Source organism: Pectinophora gossypiella, unplaced genomic scaffold (genome assembly GCF_024362695.1).
Source record: "Pectinophora gossypiella unplaced genomic scaffold, ilPecGoss1.1 Pgos_35, whole genome shotgun sequence".
Lineage (NCBI taxonomy): Eukaryota > Metazoa > Arthropoda > Insecta > Lepidoptera > Gelechiidae > Pectinophora > Pectinophora gossypiella.
Window position 1 is genome coordinate 547,822 of NW_026063245.1, and position 10,281 is coordinate 558,102.

General features: G+C 40.5%; 1 long non-coding RNA gene across 3 annotated transcripts; it reads right to left on the reverse strand.

Moving 5' to 3' along the window:
- Positions 1-5,355: 5,355 nt before the first annotated feature.
- LOC126381083 (uncharacterized) lies at positions 5,356-9,398 on the reverse strand. Of its 3 annotated transcripts, none has more exons than XR_007568667.1 (2): positions 9,006-9,398; positions 5,356-5,512 (listed from the first exon to the last, which is right to left on the reverse strand). It is a non-coding gene; the product is annotated as an uncharacterized LOC126381083 (long non-coding RNA). The 3 variants fall into 3 exon arrangements; XR_007568666.1 differs by lacking the exon at positions 9,006-9,398 and adding an exon at positions 6,096-7,814; XR_007568668.1 differs by lacking the exon at positions 5,356-5,512 and adding an exon at positions 8,266-8,422.
- Positions 9,399-10,281: the final 883 nt, after the last annotated feature.

A 10,281-nucleotide genomic window follows, 5' to 3' on the forward strand; every position in this document is an offset into this window, starting at 1 on the left:
TGCACTATGAAAATTTTTGCTATGTGATAGTGTACCTACAAACCTTCTCTAATTAGCAGAGCTGTCACCTGCAGGCCAAGGCTTCATGAAATCTGCTGCCGAGCTGGTTCTCCTCGGTCCTTCCGCCAAGTCGTCGAGTTTCTCCACATCATAGCGATCTTTACCCTTAATTGTTGTGACCTTGTAAGGACCTAGGAATTTAGGTTTTATCTTCATTCCAACTCCAAATTGCGTTCTTCTGATCGCCACCAGATCTCCAACTGAATACTTTTGGCTTGCTTTTCTCTTCCTATTGAATGTTCTTGCATTTTCCTCTTGAATTTTTAATATTTGCTGTTTCGCTTTCTCTCTTAAATCTTCTCTATTTATAAAGTAATTTTCTATTTCCTCTTCTTTCAACAATCTACATAATTCTATGTCTTCCCTATTCTTCATCTTCACACCAGTCAGTAACTCAAAAGGAGACATGCCAATGCTTCTCTGGTAGGTACTATTGAGACATCTTTGTATTTTACTGACATGCTTGTACCATAGAGTAGGGTCTTCTATGCAATATTTAGTGAGTACTGATATGATGGTCCTGTGCATCCTCTCAACCTGTCCATTTCCTCTAGGTATGCCCGTTGTGATGGTGATATGCTGGATGCCTTCCTCTTTACAATAGTCTTGGAACTCACCACTAGTAAAAGCGGTTCCCCTGTCTGACACTATCCTAGTAGGGTTTCCAAATGTTTCTTGATGAATCTTTAGTTTCTCTATCGTCTCTCTGCTTGTGGTACTTTTAGTAGGGAAAATCCATGTGAATTTTGTAAAAGCGTCCACAATAGTGAGTATGTGATTATACTGTTTCTTTGTAGTCGTCATAGGTCCAAGGTGATCTACATGTAGGGTATGTAGTGGTACATTTTCCTTGTCTATAGGGTTCAGCCATCCCTCTTGCTTCCCTTCTTTTCGGTTTGCTAGTAAACAAGGAACACATGTGATGATAAAATTCTCAACTTTCTTCTCTAAATTAGAAATGTGGTAGTCCTTACTGATGAGACTCATCATTTTTGTTTTTGCGAAGTGACCATTTTCATGTGCTCTTTTAATTATCTCACTTTCTAAACTCTTCGGAATTACCAACTTCTTTTCTTGTCCTTTATACAGGAGTCCATTATCTAGACAATAATCTTCAAAAGACTGAGACTTCAAAATTTCTTTTATGGCTTTTAAACCTTCATCATTATCTTGCGAATATAGTATGCTGTCATGAAGATCAGAAAATATCATTCCCACATAAGGTACCCTGCTCAATGCGTCGACATGGCGCATTTTCTGGCCTTCACGGTGCACCACTTCAAAATCATAGTCTTGTAATAAAATTATCCATCTAGCCACCCTGGTGGACATTGCCAAGTCTTTCTTCTTTATTGTCATTTCAAATGCCTTACAATCTGTAACAACTTTAAAGTGTATACCAAACAAATAATGTCGAAACTTTTTGATTCCTTCAACTATAGCCAATGCTTCCAATTCATAGCTGCTATATTTGCTTTCTGCATCGCTGGTCTTCCGGCTTAGATAGTGTACTGGATGCAATTGTCCATCTTCTGGATCCCTTTGCATTAAAATTGCTGAATATGCAATGCTTGAAGCATCCGTGTGAACTTCAGTTTCTTTTCTTGGGTCAAAGATTTTTAAGACTGGATTTGTTACCAACGCTTCCTTTAATGTGATGAAACTCTTCCTATGCTCATCACTAAACTCAAATTGAACATTCTTCTTTAATAAGTCTGTTAATGGCTTCGCCACAATGGCAAAATTCTCCACAAACTTCCTGAAATATGAGCATAATCCAACAAAGCTGTGCAGCTGTTTTAAATCTTTTGGCTCTGGATATCTCCTGACTACCTGCGTCTTCTCGGGCGATGGTCGTATCTCTCCACATCCAATAACATGCCCCAAGTATTCAACACTCTTCACCACAAGCTGACTCTTTTTCCAATTAATATCCAGGCCATATTCGGAAGCTCTTCTCAACACTCGTTCCAACCGCTGCACCGCTTGTTGTTCATCCTCTGCTGGAATTAAAATATCGTCAATGAATACCAGAACAATGCCCTCCTCAATCAGATCACGAAATATTATATTTATGAAGCGTGTAAACACCTTCGGACATGTGGCAATACCAAATGGTGCCTTTAGGAATTCGTACTGTCCATTCATAGTTACAAACGATGTGTACTCTATTGAATCTTCATGCACACCAAGGTGAAAATAACCATTTTTTAAATCCAAAGCACTAAAGATCGTTGCATTATGACATTTATCCAGCAAGTTATCAATCAATGGCAGAGGATATTGATCCTTGACCATTTTTTGGTTTAGTTTCCTGTAATCAACGCAGACCCTCAAGCTGCCATCTTTCTTACGTACCAACACCAATGGGCTAGAATATTCAGATGTACTTACGCGGATAATTCCATCCTGTAACCACTGTTTTACTTGAGCATCAATTTCAATCTGTTCCTTTAACGCCACACGACGCGGTCGCTGCGCTACAGGGATATCATCTTTCAGGTGTAGTTTGAGCTTGATGGGAGCTTCCCTCGTCTTTACCGGTTGATATGACGTCACCAACTCACCCACTGCTCGCTGCACTCCCGGTGACACCTCACGTCCTATAATGTCAAAATCAGACACAACACATGCAACACATTGCAACCAATTTTCGTTTTCAAGCATAAAATATACATCCGAGCCATCCATTACCATAACTGTGTGCTGTAAAAATTGTTGCCCAATGATAACAGAACAAGGTATAGCGTTATTTTGCACTATATAAAACGTAATGTCTCTATAACAGACGTCGTCCACAGACACTGATGTTATTATTTGCCCAAGGGCACGAATTCTCGTCGAGCCGAGTCCCGTCAACACCACGTCACAGTCATCGTATTTGCACCCAGTTAAGCTTTTATAGCACTGCCACGACATTAGATTAACATCACTGCCGGTATCAATAAGCGCACTCAGTTCCTTACCAGCAATTTTCATTATTTTCATAGGTTTTCTTGTACCCGTCATGCGTTTATCGACGCTCAGTACATCACCTGTTGTTGACGTGTAGTCGCCATCTTGTTTGCCATTGTCAAATGACACTTCACGGTTGCGTTCCGTTTCACAATATAAAGTTGACGTCTCGTTATCAAATGTCACTTCAGGGTTACGTTCCGCTTCGCAATATAAAGTTGACGTTCGTCTATTTCCCATTTCTGCCACCGAGAAAGAGCGATGTCGCTGCTGTGCCGCAGTACCGCCAACTTGACGATTTCGCTCACGCCCTCTCTGATTTTCAAACTTGCCCGCCGCCGCTTGGACTCCAATTCCGGTGTTTGTTGTCGCGCTCGCGCCGCCGCCATTGCTCGATTCCGCCATTTTGCACTGAGATGACAAATGTCCGAATGAACCGCATCGAAAGCACTTCGAACCCTTGTTTCTATGAGGACAATCCACTGATAAATGCCCATTATCGCCGCAATTGAAGCATTTTCTTCCATCTAGGTAGTGTCCTTGCCGGGGCTGCGCCGATGGTTGTGGTCGCATACCGCCGCCGTCACTTCTTCTGTCGTCGTGTTTCATTTTCTCCTTTATACTCTCATAAATCTTCAATTTTTCTTTCAGCTCGCCGTACGTGGAGACACCATAAAGCATCATTTTGTTGGTTTCCTTGTCAATAATGCCATCGACTATGTATTGTACAGCCACGTAATCTGCCATTTTGCCGCGCCGTCCAAGTTCTTTCATTACCAACATATAATCGAGACAGCTTTCATCTCGTCTCTTTTTCCTCGCGGTCATTATTTCATGTACTTTCTTCACGTCCATTTTATCGGGAAACTCTTTCAACAGCGCCGCCTTTAGGTTCTCCCATGATTTATGAGGTCGTTCCGATTTTATCCACAACGCCGCCGTTCCCGTTAGAGCTCGCCGCGCCACTAATAATTTCTGCAATGGTGACCACGAAAATATTTCCGCGTTATCTTCCAGGTCTTCTATGAAATTTGACACCGTATAATCTCCATCTTGGCCGTTGAATGTAGGCACAAGTTCGGCCGTCATGAAAAGCATTTTGCTCCCAAAATTGACATCCTCTTTAATGCCGTCGTCGTTAACGCGTTGCTGGTCTTTAGACATGTTGGACAAGTGATGAAAACGCCTTTTCGTCGTCGTCGTTCGTCGTAAAATCGCCTTTTCGCCGTTTTCACCCACGCCGCCACGTGCCACGCCACGCCCAACCTCAAACCGCAATACTGTTCTTCAATCCCGGACGAGCCCCCAATTTGTAGAAATTGAGGTTGGGTAAAACAAATAAAATCCGTCAAGTTCACTGAGACACTGAGTTTATTATTATTTTCCACTATTTTAAACTATTTTTAACAGAAATATTCACTATCTCACACACGTCGTCCGTCACACACCATTCGCCATTACCCCCTTCCTTCTCTCCTTTCCCCTCTCATGCCATCTCACTCACATCATCTCACTCACACACAATCTGTACCGTTCGTTCCATCGTCCCAGTCATCCTACAAGTCTAGTCTTTTTCTTTATTAAAATTCATAAATAACTATAAAAACTTAGTCTAATTACACATAGATAAAAAATGATAATTAAATGAATTTTAAATTAATCCAACATCAGTGAATTAACGTCTATGTGCACGTGCGTCATGTTCAAATAATCCACCTCGTGTCATTCCCGGCGCAAAGGTGCCCATCAAACTAGCCGCATTTCCACGCTGGATAGCGATGGACAACCGTTGCACAAGGTACGAACCGGAGCGGGCGTCATAACCACGTTCTCTCAATCGCCGGCCCACCTCAGCCACAAATGCCTTCGCCTCCACACACCAGGAGGAGTCACGTTCTTATCACGCGAATCAAATAGGTTGTACTTACTAGGGTAAATAAAACGGTATATAGAAATAAAACCAAGTTTATTGACATTAAATCCCTAGCAAGTACATAGATCGGATCTCTGGGTCGCAGGTAATTTGATACTGGCTGAGCACCCTTGGTGCAGTAGGAAAACTACCACTTCCCTGTAACTCTTCCCACGACGACACGGGGTACACCGGCGCGCGCAGCAGGGCAGCAGAAACGGTGGGGTAAGTACAGGACCGAAAGTGGATCCAGCGGGTTGTAGAACCCGAAAGGTGAAGCGGTAGAGGTAAGTACAGGACCGGTAGTGGGTCCTGCGGTTGTAGAACTCGAAGGGTGAAACGGTGCAGGTAAGTACAGGACCGGTAGTGGGTCCAGCGGTTGCTGAACTCGAAGGGTGAAACGGTGCAGGTAAGTACAGGACCGGTAGTGGGTCCAGCGGTTGCTGAACTCGAAGGGTGAAGCGGTAGAGGTAAGTACAGGACCGGTAGTAGGTCCTGCGATTGTAGAACTCGAAGGGTGAAACGGTAGAGGTAAGTACAGGACCGGTAGTAGGTCCTGCGATTGTAGAACTCGAAGGGTGAACCCTGGAACCCGGAATTAGTCATTTCAAGAATTGTCCGAATTCCCAGTCTGACTGCCACATGCCGATCCCTTAGCTTGATTGAAGATGGGAAGTGGATAGCAAGCAAGCTTAGCAATCTAAGATGTGGCTGTCAGCAAATTACACACAATAAAAGTGAATTTAGCAAAATAAATTTAGAAAAAGAACAAAGAACAAGATAAATTTATGGTAGGTAGTTGTTTTAAAAAACTATCTAACAAAATAGTAAAATTGAATATTTTAAACTGAATAATTTTAATAGCAACGATATTAAACGTATTTTGTACATTATTATTGTTCCATTTAAGAATTATTTAAACAAGGAAAGTACTTAGGTACAAAGATAACTTTAAGTTGGTTAAGTAGAATTAATTTAGAAAAATTGACAATTTAAATGTTGTTTTGAACATAAAAGATTGCTAATTATGATATAAAATAAGCACTAAAGCGTGAAAAAACATTTACACGATGATTATGAAAAATGACAGTCATGCAATGAACAAAGAAAGCATGTACTAGTCTACGTTAATATTTAAACTAATAAAAATGGTAATTGCTACACTTACCCAATCAATGGGGATAACACAACACTATAAATTATTATATCGTAGACAAAATTAGTAAAAAAAACGTATTTAAAAAAATATACGAGTAATCGAGGTGTTCTCGCTACAAAGGCAGAAGGATTGTGTCGAACATCCGATCGGAAGAGTAACGGCTCGGCTGTGGAATGTAGGTACGGCTACCTACGCAATGTGATAATTATTAAAGTCGTACAATATTAACGGAATTATTTTGTAAATAGCTATGTTTTGTTAAATTAATTTGTATATGTTTATTTATGTAATAATATTTTAGTTTTAAGCAGTAGTTTTTAAGTGTTTTCAATGATAACTTTTTGATAGTTCCTAACAGAAAAACAAGAGCAATTACACTCAGTAGTAAAACGCGGCAGGCGTTACATACCCCCCTTTTTTGGGTAGGATTTTCGCTAAGAAAATCCGCTGACTAAAATGTAACCTAGTCTGTCCTTCTTACTATTGACCATTCTAAAAATTACGTGGTACACATTCATTTCAACCCTTCCATTCACCCCCCTACTTTCTTTCATCCCTTTCACACACAAACAGTTATCTTATTTAGTTTTAAGTGACTGTGTCCTTTCCAAAAAGAGTACTAGACTTTTAACCGCAGCTTAGTACTCACACGTAATCAATAGGAGATTTAAGGTAACCGTTTTTTTCTTTTTATAGTATAATTTTCTTATCTTCGGGGTAGGGCCGAAGATAAAATAATTAGAATGTCCTAGGGGTAGGGCCTGGAGATTCAATATTTTTTTTTGTAAAAAAGAAAAATTAGAAATACTATATATAAGTAAATATATTTAAGACGGTAGGTAGTTTTAGTAAGTAAGACATTGTTTTAGGCTAGTTTTGGATTTTTTAGTATAAGTTTTGGTAGTTTTAGTAAGTGTAGTTTTTGTTTTTTTTTTTTATAAAGTAGTATTTAAGGTATTTTTAGAGAATATTAGAAGATATTAGAAGACGCATGCCATGCTCAAGATTTAAGTTTTTGGCAGGCCTAAGGCGTTAGATGGTATTACACATCAATCTCTTGACTGACTCTTACAGTCTGCTCGAGAATTAGTAAGCAGCTGGGGGATTCTATGTTTTTCTCTCACTTCCATCCCAGCAAGGAAGTTTTGTAAATATAGAAAGTTTTATTTTAGTTAGGTAAAAGTTTAGATATAATTATTTAGAATAGTTTGTAAGTTTAATATCCTTGACATGCCATGTACCTCTTCATAAAGGAGTTCATCTTTCTGAAGTGATAAATATTTGATTGGACGAGACATCTCTATTACTTTATGTTTTAATTGTAATTAGTTTAATTGAATAGTTATTTTTTGAGTAAGTGTTGCAAGTACCTGAAGTCTTAATAACTAAAACACAACAAACGGCAGAAGGAAAATAACAAGAAAACAAATGCTACTATCAAAAGTACACAACAATTAAAACACAGGGATAGACAGAGGTTGGCAGTGCAAAATCAAAGATTTCCTTCTGTGCGATGTGGTAGGTTCGATTTTGAGTTTTTAATTGTATGCAATCACCTTGAAAGAGAAATAGTAAGGTATTCCCACAAAGCAACCACAGCACACAAAAGTTGCAGTTACAATTCACTTAGAGCTAGACAAAATAATCAGACCAACACCAAAGATGACCAAAAATGCCAAAACCAGCAAAAAGGATACTCAGCTCAGTATTTCCTTAGTTGGGCGCCATTGTCGCTTCTATCACGCAAATCAAATAGGTTGTACTTACTAGGGTAAATAAAACGGTATATAGAAATAAAACCAAGTTTATTGACATTAAATCCCTAGCAAGTACATAGATCGGATCTCTGGGTCGCAGGTAATTTGATACTGGCTGAGCACCCTTGGTGCAGTAGGAAAACTACCACTTCCCTGTAACTCTTCCCACGACGACACGGGGTACACCGGCGCGCGCAGCAGGGCAGCAGAAACGGTGGGGTAAGTACAGGACCGAAAGTGGATCCAGCGGGTTGTAGAACCCGAAAGGTGAAGCGGTAGAGGTAAGTACAGGACCGGTAGTGGGTCCTGCGGTTGTAGAACTCGAAGGGTGAAACGGTGCAGGTAAGTACAGGACCGGTAGTGGGTCCAGCGGTTGCTGAACTCGAAGGGTGAAACGGTGCAGGTAAGTACAGGACCGGTAGTGGGTCCAGCGGTTGCTGAACTCGAAGGGTGAAGCGGTAGAGGTAAGTACAGGACCGGTAGTAGGTCCTGCGATTGTAGAACTCGAAGGGTGAAACGGTAGAGGTAAGTACAGGACCGGTAGTAGGTCCTGCGATTGTAGAACTCGAAGGGTGAACCCTGGAACCCGGAATTAGTCATTTCAAGAATTGTCCGAATTCCCAGTCTGACTGCCACATGCCGATCCCTTAGCTTGATTGAAGATGGGAAGTGGATAGCAAGCAAGCTTAGCAATCTAAGATGTGGCTGTCAGCAAATTACACACAATAAAAGTGAATTTAGCAAAATAAATTTAGAAAAAGAACAAAGAACAAGATAAATTTATGGTAGGTAGTTGTTTTAAAAAACTATCTAACAAAATAGTAAAATTGAATATTTTAAACTGAATAATTTTAATAGCAACGATATTAAACGTATTTTGTACATTATTATTGTTCCATTTAAGAATTATTTAAACAAGGAAAGTACTTAGGTACAAAGATAACTTTAAGTTGGTTAAGTAGAATTAATTTAGAAAAATTGACAATTTAAATGTTGTTTTGAACATAAAAGATTGCTAATTATGATATAAAATAAGCACTAAAGCGTGAAAAAACATTTACACGATGATTATGAAAAATGACAGTCATGCAATGAACAAAGAAAGCATGTACTAGTCTACGTTAATATTTAAACTAATAAAAATGGTAATTGCTACACTTACCCAATCAATGGGGATAACACAACACTATAAATTATTATATCGTAGACAAAATTAGTAAAAAAAACGTATTTAAAAAAATATACGAGTAATCGAGGTGTTCTCGCTACAAAGGCAGAAGGATTGTGTCGAACATCCGATCGGAAGAGTAACGGCTCGGCTGTGGAATGTAGGTACGGCTACCTACGCAATGTGATAATTATTAAAGTCGTACAATATTAACGGAATTATTTTGTAAATAGCTATGTTTTGTTAAATTAATTTGTATATGTTTATTTATGTAATAATATTTTAGTTTTAAGCAGTAGTTTTTAAGTGTTTTCAATGATAACTTTTTGATAGTTCCTAACAGAAAAACAAGAGCAATTACACTCAGTAGTAAAACGCGGCAGGCGTTACACCGCAGCTTCCACCGCGAACGGCACGAAAATATATTGCTGGGCGAGGGCTGAGTATTTTTCCCGCTTTTTCACCGCTGCGCATTCCGCTGCAGCCCCGGGTTTTCTAACCGTCCGACTTAGGTGACTAGCGGCAAAGGTGCTGACGCAAGTAGCGTCCCAGATCAAGCACCTACCGTTCTTCCAAGGCACCAAAGTCAGTCCGTCTGGCCTCTTTCCATCTGAGCGACTAAGCCCAGGAGGCTCGAGGACACACGGTATTTGGGCGGACACCAGGGCACGCCGGAGCAAATCGTTCAGGGCGTGGTGACGCGGGAACCTCCCCGAGCAGCGACAACAACTTAAGGCGTGATGTCCATCGGCCTCCACCATAGAGCCACAATATAATAATAATTAAAATTATAACGAAAGATAAATATCTTATGTAAATAAATCGTGAGCGTAATTCGCCACACCACCCCCCCACGGAGAGAGACAAGTTAGTCTCTGAACAACTTAAATTTAACACGTCTACCAGATCGTGTGGTATAAGGCACAGGCTCTGGAGAACCAGGAGGAGAAGGTGGAGAAGGAATCGGCGGAACCGTGGTCGTAGGTGTTGGCTGAGCTGCAGGCGTGGGAGTCAGCTGAACGGTAGGTGCAGGAGAGTCTGCAGATACAGCAGGTGATGGCGCGACTAATTCGCTGGAAACGTCGGGCAGTATAAAAGCGGGTTTGACTCGATCAACGCTCACCGTAACGTTTTTGCCCTTGAATAAGATCGTCAAGGTTTTCCCATCAGTGGCCCTATCAATAACTTGATGAGGACCAGTGTAGGGCGCTTGAAATGGGCGACGAACGGCGTCTTCACGAAGATAAACGTGAGAAGACGTAGCTAGGTC